This window comes from Myotis nattereri (genome assembly GCF_964212035.1).
Source record: "Myotis nattereri genome assembly, chromosome: 10".
NCBI lineage: Eukaryota > Metazoa > Chordata > Mammalia > Chiroptera > Vespertilionidae > Myotis > Myotis nattereri.
In genome coordinates, this window is record NC_138085.1 from 72,570,683 (window position 1) to 72,582,645 (window position 11,963).

An 11,963-nucleotide genomic window follows, 5' to 3' on the forward strand; every position below is an offset into this window, starting at 1 on the left:
TCTTACTCTAATTGTAAGTTATTTGGATCACCATAGAGAACAATATATAATAAACCTATTAACGACGACAACATCGAGGCAACCCAAGTGTTCATTGATGGGTGAATGGATAAAGAAGATATGATACATATATTATATTAGTATAATATATACTAAAAAGCCATAAAAAGAAGAAAATCTTGACATTTGTGACCACATAGATAGACCTTGAGGGTATTATGCTAAATGAAATAAGTCAGAGAAAGACAAATACCATATGATTTCACTTATATGTGGAATCTAAAACCAACCAACTAACCCAAAACCACAAAGCCCCCAAAACCAAACTCATAGATACAGAAAAAAGAATGGCGGTTGCCAGAGGCTGTAGGCGGTAGGGAGGTGGCATGGGCGAAATGGGTGAAGTGGTCAAAAGGTATAAATTATAGTTATGAAATAAGTAAGTCTTGGAGATATAATGTACATCATGGTGACCACAGTCAGCAATACTAGTTAGAAAGTTGTTAAGAGAATAAATCTTAAAAGTTCTCATCACAGGAAAAAGAAGTTGGTAACTGTGTGGTGATGGATGTTAACTAGACTTATTGTGATCTTTTCACAGCATATACAGATATCCAATCCTGATGCTGCACACCTGAAACCAACACAATATCACATGTCTACTGCATCTCAATAAACACAACAACAATACTGTGTATGCCCTTTGCCTCTGTAATTCCACACGTGGGATATTTCCTGAAGAAATAACCCACAGAAGAAAACAACAACTTGTACAGTGATGTTTAGAACAGGGATATTTACACTTGCAAAATGTTGAAATACCCCAATTGCCCAATAATAGATTGATGGTTAACCATACTTTAGTATCAGTATGATGGGATACCACAGAAGGAATAGGATATTTGGAGTGACAAATATATGAATTACACTGATATAGAGAAATCTGAAGATGAAGCACATTTTAATACACAAACATATATATAAACAAATATTATGCACTTATTACAATTTTATATATGTTTGCTGACAACAAACAGAATTGTTTGTAACAGAAATTTGATACCACTGCTCTGGTTTCTATTTTTCTTCCCTTCCCTGTTGCTGTTGTCTGGTGACCCCCCCACTGCCTCTCTTTCCTCTTTATCTGGTTTCCCCCTTAACCCTATGCAGCCTGGTTTCCATCGCAGTGTTTTTACTGGACTGACAGTGTTAGCAATCACCATGATTTTCTTCTAGATAAATCCTTAGGTCTAGTTAAACTGGTAGCACTGAAGCTCTCAATATCTTCTCTTCCCTTGCGATTAAACCATCCAAACTTCCCCACGTCCCTTCACTTTTCACCTAATTATGGACAATTCTCCAAGCTTATTACTTGGCGCTCTGGTCTTTGTATTCGGTACCCAAGACCTCTGGAGAGATCCCTTTCCAGGAAAGACATCCCTTTTGTGCTGTTGACTCCCACACCTAACGCTCCATCCCTGCCTCACCCTCAGCTTCTGGTTCTATGTGATCGAGCTACTTGGCTGTCTCTAATTGTCACCTCGAGATCTTCATGTCTAAAACTAACCTCATCTTCAAACTGTATCTCCAACTTCCCAACTTCTGTTAATGTCACCAATGTTTTCCCAAACTCAAAACCGGCTCACACGCTCAGTGTGGTAAGGGCGGCCTTCTTCCAGCCCTCACACCCATTCCCGCTGTCCCTGTGCGGATGCTGTGCCTTACCGCATGGAGGGCCCTCTCTGGGGTCCTGTCTACTCATTTTCAGGGCAATCTCAGGTTCTGCTACCTTTGTGACTTCCCCCAATTACTTCAGTTCACAGCAATTATTTTCTTCCCAGAATCCTTCTTGAGTTAGACTCTACAGTACCAATGACACACACCACACACTGTTGTTTTCATTTCTTTTGCCTGAACTCCCTTAGGCATTTACCTGGCCTCCGGTGCGCAAGATTCTGCATCACCTTGTACTCTCGCTCCAGTGTGTCTCCCTCTCTGAAAGCCTTCCTGGTTCCCATAGGCTCTCGGCCACTCTTCCTTCTGGGCTGCCGAAGCACCCCTTCTCATTGCTGCTGGAGTTCCCATCCTCTTGTGTTGTTGTGACTTATATCATTTTGTGTTCTACTTACTCGCCAGAACATCAGTTGAGTTTCTTAAAGGCAAAGACTATGTCTAGACAATAAAGCACCACAGATGTATTACTGACATCTGATGTCACATACACTAATCATTCCACGTATCCATCTTATCTTCCAAACCAGACTACCATCGCCTTGTGGACAGGGGTTGAATTTAGTTTCTCTTACATCCCTAGTGATTATTAATACAAAACAGAAAGGAACTGGAGAGTACTTATTGAGAGGATACTTAGAATAGGCCTGACAATAGTGAAGACAATATGCAAATTTACATGAATAACCTATAAACCTGGAAACTATACTTCCTGGAGAATACAAGTCTTGTCAAGTTTAAAACACTGCACCTTGCTATTTTGGGCCCGCATAACACATCTCTGTACTTAGCAGCGGTCCTGTCACGTACAGGTGTGAAGAGGATGCCAACACTTGGAGCTTTCGGCTGAGAACAGTGCCTATCTAAAATCAGAACAAATCCGAGACTAAATCAGAGTCCCTGATAAGTGGCAATAATCTTCAGGGAAGAGGGCGGGGGGGCAGCGGCTGACTGCCAAGAGTCTGGTGCTGCAGAAAAGTCTGGCTACACAGTACATATTACACCACCGGAGATAAGCCTTCGGTGAAACACTCCTCCTATGGGAAAGGATATTTCATTTCATCCAGAGGTCCAAGGCCTGCCCCCTTCACATGGCACAACACACATTAATCCAACTAGGATCTCGCTGACTCAGAGCAGCTAAGATGTCATTTCTTACCAGTCAGGAAACACCATTTAAATTACAAGGTGACTAGGATAACAACACCCTCAAGAGAAGATGAATGTTTCCCTGACAATCACTCTCTCGGAGCGGTGGAACGTCTCCAGCAGCCATTCCTGAAGACTTACTCACTATAACCCCAGGAGGCAGGGAAGGCCTCCGCCCCACTGGGGACAGGTGTCTGGGTAGTAGAACCATTTAGAAGAAAAGGCAAATTCTGCTTAACAAACATCAATTGCAGCTCAGGCTGAGGTGTGTGACAGGCCATATGGCCCTCAACGCTAAGTCCCAGATCCCCAGTGCTCAGAGCTGGCAGACTCCACCACTGGTAGAAGGCAGGCATCAGTCCACTGGACGGGGCCATTGAGGAAATGTTCAATGTGTGTGTGGATGGGCAAGATGAGGTGAGAGGACAGCTGCCAGGCAGCCCTCCCTTCACAACCGGCAGCTCCAGGGAACTGGTGTAGCAAAGAGGGAGCTGCCCAGCCTGCCCCTGCAGAGGGCTCCTGCCCATCAGGTGGTCACTAGTGGGCACTCAACCTTTTCTATCCCTGGAAGAACCAGAGCCTCTGAGCTGATGGCTGGTCAGGATCTACCCAAGGGCCAAGGGAGGAGGGAGGCTGCAGCAGGCCTGGGCACAGTCTTTCAAAACAGATAGTTCAGATGGTCTTAAATAAGGCCCCGGAGACACTGGGAATCCAGAGAATTTGAAGAAATGGGAAAGGAAATCCCACCGAAAACAGCCTTATGGTATACAGGGTTTTACTGAAACCTGATAAATTCTGATAAGTTTAAACAGCAAAAGTTAAGAGACAAAATAAGCTATCTGAAGACACTTTCTGTTCATAAATTTTTTTATATATCATTTGCGTCATGATAGATGACTTTGGATGGATGGACTTGGTGTTTCTGGGTTGTTTTTACTCACAGACCCACACAATACTACGTCAGCCACGCTCTCTCCAAAAGGAAATGAAGTTGCTCTCCAAAGAAACACCTTTGAGAAGCGTTTACCATTAATCATGACAATAGTGAAACAAAACAATCATAAAAAAGTTAATACCTTGTGATTTTCTTAGAGATTGCTCTATTACATGGAGTCTGCAAATCACTGGTTTAAAAAAATTTTAATAAAATTTATAATTGCTTAACGCAGAAAATTTTGAAAAGCACTGAAATGCACTATGAAAAAACATTCACTTATAATCCCATTACTTAATAATAATCACTTATGGCTTGAAATATGCTCTTCTAGCATCTTTTCATACTTTTCTTTACATAAATGGTATCAGCCCTAGCTGGAAAGGAGGGAGGGAGTATGAGGGGGGAGAGAGAGAAGTATCGATTGGTTGTCTCCCACACCCTCCTGCACCTGCCCAGAACCAGGCCGGGGATTGAACCCACAAGTCAGGTACGTGCCCCTGACTGGGACCCTTTGTGGTGCTTGGGCCAATGCTCTAACCCAGGGGCGGGCAAACTTTTTGACTCGAGGGCCACAATGGGTTCTTAAACTGGACCGGAGGGCCGGAACAAAAGCATGGATGGAGTGTTTGTGTGAACTAATATAAATTCAAAGTAAACATCATTACATAAAAGGGTACGGTCTTTTTTTTTTTTTAGTTTTATTCATTTCAAACGGGCCGTAGTTTGCCCACGGCTGCTCTAACCACTTACCACACCAGCCAGGGCCTTATACAAGTATTTTTATATACGCCGCTGATTTCTAAATATTCCTGGAATGACAATTTCTGGTCTAAGAACATGTGTCCTTTCAAGGCTTTTGATACATGCTGTCAAATTTACTGAGCAGGTTTAAAGCTATGTTTCTTGCCCAGTTACTTTAAACGTATCACACAGTGGTACGTATCTCCTATATATAGACAATAGTTGCACCCTAGCCGGTTTGGCTCAGTGGATGGAGCATCGGCCTGGGTTCGGTCCCGGGTTCAGTTCCGGTCAAGGGCACGTACCTCGATTGCAGGTTTCTCCCCAGCCCAGGCCCTGGTCGGGGCGTGTGCAGAAGGAACCAATCGATGTGTTTCTCTCACATTGATATTTCTCTCTGTCTTTCCCTCTCTCTAAAAATCAATGGAAAAATATTCTTGGTTGAGGATTAAAAAAAAGAAATTAGTTGCAGGAAAAAAATAACCTTACACAGAGTTAATACACTTTAGATAGGCCAAGTCCTTTTCTTCAGACAAATGAAATGTCCGGAGCTCAAAACACTGGCATTATGCTAAAAAGTTGACGCTACCTGGCTAATTTAGCCAAGTTGGTAGGCACAATGCTAGTGAGAATAATACCTAGGGCTTAGGCCAGTATTGGCCAGTCAACTCTACAGAAAGGGAAAACCATCCCTGGCCAAAGGGTGCCTCACCAACCTTGGCCAACTGTCACACACATTTGTACTCTTGGCCGAAAGGGAAGACTGGGTGATGGAATGCGGATTACTCAGCATAACCCATCTTAATTCCTGGGTATGTGAGCACATGTCCAAATGATAGGTGTGTCATCTTTCTATAATAAACAGGACGTCTGGCTAGGAAACAACAACATATGAGATGATTAAAAGCTCAATAATACTTTAAAAAGTTGTCATAGTTTATCACTAATTCTTAAGAGAAGCATTTAAATAAACCTATTTGAAAGGTGTGCTCTATCAACCAGTTTGGATCTAAAACACAGTCATGGTAACAGAGTCTGTCAGCATTTCAGTTAGGGTTCCTTTGAACTTCAAGCCCTCTTGATGCTAAGTAAGAGGTTTGGATTTTTCATAAAGACTGTATGCTCAGCCTGTTTGGCTCAGTGGATCGAGCGTTGGCCTGCAGACTGAAGGGTCCCGGGTTCGATTCCGGTCAAGGGCATGTATCTTGGTTGCAGGATCCTTCCCAGGCAAGAGCCCAGGTCAGGGCATGTGCAGGAGGCAACCGATCAATGTGTTTCTCTCTCACATTGCTATTTCTCTCTTTCCCTCTCTCGTATGGTCTGATGCCATTTTCATTAATAGTTGAAAATTAAATTAGCTTATTAGAATAGTAATGATTACTTCAACTGGGCAAGAGAAGGAAGGGACTATTCTCAAGCAGGAAATGAGACTAAGAAGAGGTGCTGAGGTAGGAGGTCAGTGAAGTATGCTGGGCTGCCAGGGAAGCAGCCACGCTGGAGGGTCCTGCCACCACTTAAGAGCCTGGTTTGCCGAAACCGGTTTGGCTCAGTGGATAGAGCGTCGGCCTGCGGACTGAAGGGTCCCAGGTTCGATTCCGGTCAAGGGCATGTACCTGGGTTGCGGGCATATCCCCAGTAGGAGATGTGCAGGAGGCAGCTGATCGATGTTTCTCTCTCATCGATGTTTCTAACTCTCTATCTCTCTCCCTTCCTCTCTGTAAAAAATCAATAAAATATATTTAAAAAAAAAAAAAGAGCCTGGTTTGATGCAAATGGGTGTGGCCTGCTCAAAGGCAGCAGTCTAACCCTAAAAGCCCCACGCACTGAAGGCTTCTTTTTGTGCCAAAACGCATTTACCGAAAACCAGCCACTGCCAATTCTATCGATCTTCATTAAATTGCAAAAGCACACGATTCTTGTAACAACTCGTACATAGAAGCATATATGAAGCAAAAGCTCCCCTTTGAGTCTCTTTCCCTCTTCCACAACCAAACCCCACTTCCCAGAGGCAAACACTACTGTGTCTACTTTTTTCAGTCTTTAGATGAGTATTTTCTTGCCTCTTGAAATTGACAGAAATTTAAATTCATTTGTGTCTTCCTAACTGAATGGCCCTGGCTCCTTAATTACTTGGTAGTCTGCCTCGAGCCCATCTGGAACTGCTGCCATCCAAAATGACCTCCCTTTACCGAAGATGGATCGCTCCTTTCTCTGGCCCGTAGATCTCCTGGACGCAGAAGCCCATCTGAGCAAAGTCACAGATGAAAGCGCTGCCTCTGATAGCGGAGGAAGTAAGTGCAGGCCATGTGAGCTTTATTCACAAGCAAGAGCTCAGCAGCACTTCCATTTCAAATTAAGATCACTTCCCAGACAGGCCTCCCCAGCTGGAGGACCAAGCGCCCCCACAACACACACAAACACACCAAGTCTGTGCTCTCCTCGTCAACTGCTCCCGCCCTGCCAGCCTTTCAGATAACCAGGTCAGCTGAATACATGGAGACAAAGGGGCATTTCATATACTCCTATTTTGGCAGTCGAAATAACACTGCGAGTGCCAGGTCTTCACACGACAAACAATCTCTCTGTGCATGTCAGACACACGAGAGGGCTGCCAGGAGATGAGGGCTGCTGCTAAACTGAAGGTCCAAGATGGACTAAAGTCACAATAAATGTTTCAAAGCATTATGTTTTTATTTTACACTTTAGTAATAAAAAGTAAAGGTCGCTGTCTCTTATTAAGCAGGCACTGTGAAAACTTTCTTTCATTTGATCCTCACAACCACCATGTAAACCAGTTATTTCCAGGATTGCAGGGGAGGGACTCAGCACTCAGGGGCCCCACACCTTGCCGAGGCCACACAGCCAAGAGGTGGAGGACTGGGATCTGAACTCAGGTCTGTCTTCCAGAGGCCAGACCGCCTCACTTTCCCAAGGTGGGATCAGAAGTCCCAGTGGCTTCCAGGACTCCAGGGGGCTACCTTCTGGAGCTGGAAGAGAATCCAGCTTCATCCTCTCTGCCTGTTCAGCCGTCTCCACCTCAGCAGCTCACAGAGGAAATTGAGAAGACTTCACCCACCTTCACGTTTGCTTTATGTTAGATGATGCAAATTTAAAAAGGACTGACCTTCCTGAGGTTGAAATGTGTAAGGAAAAATTACTATCTGTAAGGTGGCAATAATAAATATATAATTAGACAGTGCAACACTGCATTTCGCCTGGCTTTGCAACATCTCAGACAATAAAACAAGTCCTTGTCTACAGGGCTAATTACAGATGACTAAATTATTTTTATTAAAGCCCTCTGGAATACTAAACATAAGGGATGAAGCAACATGGTATTGCAGAATAGATCTAGTCGGGAAATCTGGGTTCTAATCCTGACTCAGCCACTAACAGCCACCAATGTTTATGTGCATGGCATACACAGTTACAGCGTTTTCACATGCTTGCTACATTAGTGGGTGGCCTTGGGCAAGTCACTGAACTTTTGGTGTCTTGTGTCAAAGTCTGGACATGAGGACACTGAACTATACCATTTGAAGTCTCCTCCACTTCTAACATCCTGAGGAGGAGCGCATGCGTCTCAGGATCTGTAAACAAATCGGGGCAGAGGCATTCTGGTTTACGGAAATCATATTCTCTGTTCAGCTTCTGAGAGATGTGATTTGGCTAAATTCAGGTATAACTCATAAGACATCTGCTTCCAGGTGGCTCACTAAGCTTCTGGAGGGTACCATATGATGGCCTTGGGTTGTCGTCTCACATAGGAACTTTCCTGTGTTCAGTAGCCAACTACCATGCCTAAGTCCAGCCAATCATCTCAGATACATGGCTTGGGGGAAGGGTTTGAGGAAATCCCTCCTCACAATGCATGCACTCTCAGGATGCTAACCAAGTGATGGCATCATCACGCACCCAGGAATATTACAAATATCATTCTTGCTTAGTCCTGAGACACACAAATCCCTCCCTAAAGTCTTGCCATTTACTGGCTGTTTTCCTGTTCCTGAAATTAGGATGTACCTTAGAACAACATGTACAGGGTGTCCCAAAAAATGTATACACACTTTAACAGTTGATAGCTCAGTTTTGAAAATGAAATGTATTTTAGTAAATGCTGCCTTTATAATTATTGAAAATGTGTGTATACATTCTGTATATTTTGATCTGGTAGTGTTAAATTGTTTTACCTAAAAGGTGTTGGTAAATTGTTATTATCTCTTAGAATCAAGGAAATATAGTGCTACAAAACCACAACAGATTTACACAGATTTAGGTTTAACTTGGTTCAAATAATGTCCCTCTCCCTGATCTTAACAATTACATTCAGTAACAACTGGATTGGCAATGTGTAAGAGACAAGTTATTAGTCCTGTTTCCCAACAGTAGCAGTTTAAAGGCAATCCATCATTATCTCATAAAACACTGGTATGGATTTCAAAGGCAAATATAACCCATATAAAAACTCCTGTGATGCTCTGAAAATGTACTATCCCACAGCAAATTGGAAAGGGAACATTTTACTCACACCCTCCTGACCTATCTAGCCTTGGCACATTTTCTTGCTTCTTAATTCACAACCCTCCACCCCAGTAATATTGCTGATTCCCAAAATACACTCAGCCCAGGAGGAGCAGCTCTCCAGCACAGCTGTCTGCTCCTGCCCTGCCCGGGTATTTCCGTGAACTATGTGACACAGAGAGGACCACACAGAAGGAATGTGCCTCTCAGGCCCCACAGTTCCCATCGCCCCACAGGCAGGTGCATCCCGCCAAACCCCCGACTGGCATCTGAAACAGAAGAAACTGCGCTGCTGCATGGGGGCTGTAGTTTTCCCGAACTCCATCTCCATGTTTAAAAGTAGGGCGACAGCCGTCTTTGCTTCTGTAAACTAATCTGATGGGCATGGGGGTGGGGAGTGGCCCTGAAGAGGCTGCCAATAGGCCATGATTGAGCAAAGTCAACGAGCAAAATCATTTGTCACTATTTGCAATCCCAGAAAGTCCACACGAGTGGGTCCTTCAGCATGATTTTTAGGAGTGAACCATCTACTTTTTTTTTTTTTTTTTTGCAGTCTGGAGTAAAAAGGCTCCCAAAGCCTCAGGTACAGTTTAACTGGCTGATATTTATATATTTTTTTCTAAAAGTGCACTGAAATCTAGAAGCCAGAAAAAAAAAAAAAGAAGACTCAAAGGAACTTGGCAATGAGGTGCACACGCAGTAGTTAGGAGCCCTCGAGTTGAGGCACGTTTGTTAAGAAACAATTTCTAGCTGTGGGCAACAACTCAGACTTCAGCTGGAAAAGGAAAAACAGTTTGGAATCTTCCTCTATCCCAAGGCCAGGGAATGCAAGAAGGGCAGGTGGATGGGTAGCAAACACAGCCCAGGGAATGGTCCAAAGTGCTAGAACCCCTATCAGGTGACAGCCCCCATAAAGACGCACAGCTGCAGGAGGCCAAGGGGTACAGGCTTCAGACCTGCACCACGGAGAAACCTCAGTTCCTCTCTAATCTGCACATTATGTTAAAACTATTGCCCAACTGGTTACCACATGGAATTCACAGGCATTACAAGATCAAGTCTGTCACAACCCCTCAACATACACACAGTAAGCACTTGCTACGGATGATACCAGGCCTGTTTCCAAACCTCACAATATGCCAGGATTGTACTACAAAAAAATAAAATAAAATAAAATGGGCGGGGGGGCTTTTAAAGAGTCCTGCGAGATGCTTATTCACAACAACACATCGGACCCGCAGGAACTTCAGCTCCCACTCGCAATCCCCCCCTCCCCCCGCTCCTAGCCCCTCTGCACCCGAAGGCCACCCTCGGAGGCCACCGCGCACCGGCGGGTGTTCACTCCACAGAAGCTGGTGGCGAAGGGGCAGAACCCTTCTCCGCAACATCTACTCCGAAAGCCCCACGAGCGCCCAGCAGCCAGTCAGAACTGTCCGCCCCGCTTCCCACACCGGCCAGGGCAGGAGCGTGTGGGTAGGAAACCGGAGGCGCCACGGTTTGGGCAGGCAAACTGCCCCTCCTCCCCCAAGGGCCCCCTCGCGCTCTCCTGGTCACTCTCTTTCTGGCACAGCCCTGGGGCAACCAGACAGGCCGGCGGTGTCAGGCCCGGGGGGAGGGAGGAGAAGGAACGCGCGCGGACGGAAGGCAGTTTTCGGGGGGAATGAGTGCGGCAGCGCCGCATCCACTGGGCAAGGACCCCCAGGTGGGTCTGGAGGGAGGGGAGGGGGAGTGGCTCGCCGAGGCCTGACTGCTGTGGCCGTAGGGAGCCCGGGCGAGCGGCACGGAGGGAGGGAGGGAAGGAGGCGGGCGGGGGGTGGACGCGGTTGGGGTGCGGGTGGAGAGGCGAGGGGGGGCGGCCCGGTTCCCCTCCCCCAGCCCGGGCCCGGGCCTCCCGCTGACTCAGCCCCACGGCGTCCGTTGCCTCGGCCGGGACTCACAGTGCGCGAGGCGGCTCCGGAGGAGGCGGCGGGGGAGGGGACGGCGGCGGGGGCGGTGCGGAGAGGCTGCGGCTCCGGCCGGCGGCTCCCGGGCGGAGGGTCCTAGCAGAGGCCGCCGAGGTCTCCGGCGTCAACGCACAGAGACTGCGGGGGGAAGAGAGCACTGCGCAGGCGCGATGCGGCCAACGCTGTCACTCCGGGCGGGGCGGGGCCGGGGCACCCGCCGTCTCCTAGGCAACCGGGTGGTGCGAGAAGGACAGCCCCTGCTTCCACCTTGTCTTAGTGACGGCGGCGACGGCGGCGCGAGGTGGGGGGCGGCGAGAACAGTCCCTCCAAATTGCCATAGCAACAAGGAGACGACCCAGCCTCGTAAATTTACCGCGGTACCGAGGGAACGCTCTCACCTCGTCACCATAGCAACCGGAAACAGCCCCTTCCTTTTCCCTTAGCAACAGGGTAACAATTCCTCCACGCAGTGTGTCTAATCACAGAAGGAACAACCATTTACACCTGATTCCATAGCAGCCAGATGACGGTTTCTTACGTGTCTCACAGCTACTGCACAGCAAAAAGTGGAGAGTTTTTCTTCTCTTTCAACAACGCGAGAGCGAAAGCGAGGTTTTTAATCTCCACTCTTGGTTTATGGCTTTCTATCACAGCCTCTTACTCCAAACCCCAAATTCGATTTTCCTCTACCTGCATTAAACATTCCTTATCGTGTCCTACCAGAAAGTCTATACCTTTACTCCTAAATCGACCTAAGAAAATCATCTAGACACAATATATTACTTGAACTTTTATTAACCTTACTGTTCTCTCCCAATGCATTTGTAAACAATTCTTGCTTTTCCATCTTGCCCACTAGCTGGTTCAGCTTCTACCTCCTCATAACTAGCTCCCTCCTTGATATGTTCATTGGTGTTCCCGAATCCCCTTTTCCAAGTCTG

The 11,963-nt window shown here is 46.4% G+C and overlaps 1 protein-coding gene across 4 annotated transcripts in view; it reads right to left on the reverse strand.

Moving 5' to 3' along the window:
* Window positions 1-11,401, reverse strand: part of MAPRE3 (microtubule associated protein RP/EB family member 3) — a 40,391-nt gene extending 28,990 nt beyond the window's left edge. The window contains exon 1 of one of the 4 annotated variants that reach the window (XM_081101003.1): window positions 11,017-11,401. The gene's annotated coding sequence lies outside the window, so the exon portion shown is untranslated. The remainder of the gene's footprint in view (window positions 1-11,016) is intronic. The other 3 variants (XM_081101001.1, XM_081101004.1, XM_081101002.1) reach the window with 3 other exon arrangements.
* Window positions 11,402-11,963: the final 562 nt, after the last annotated feature.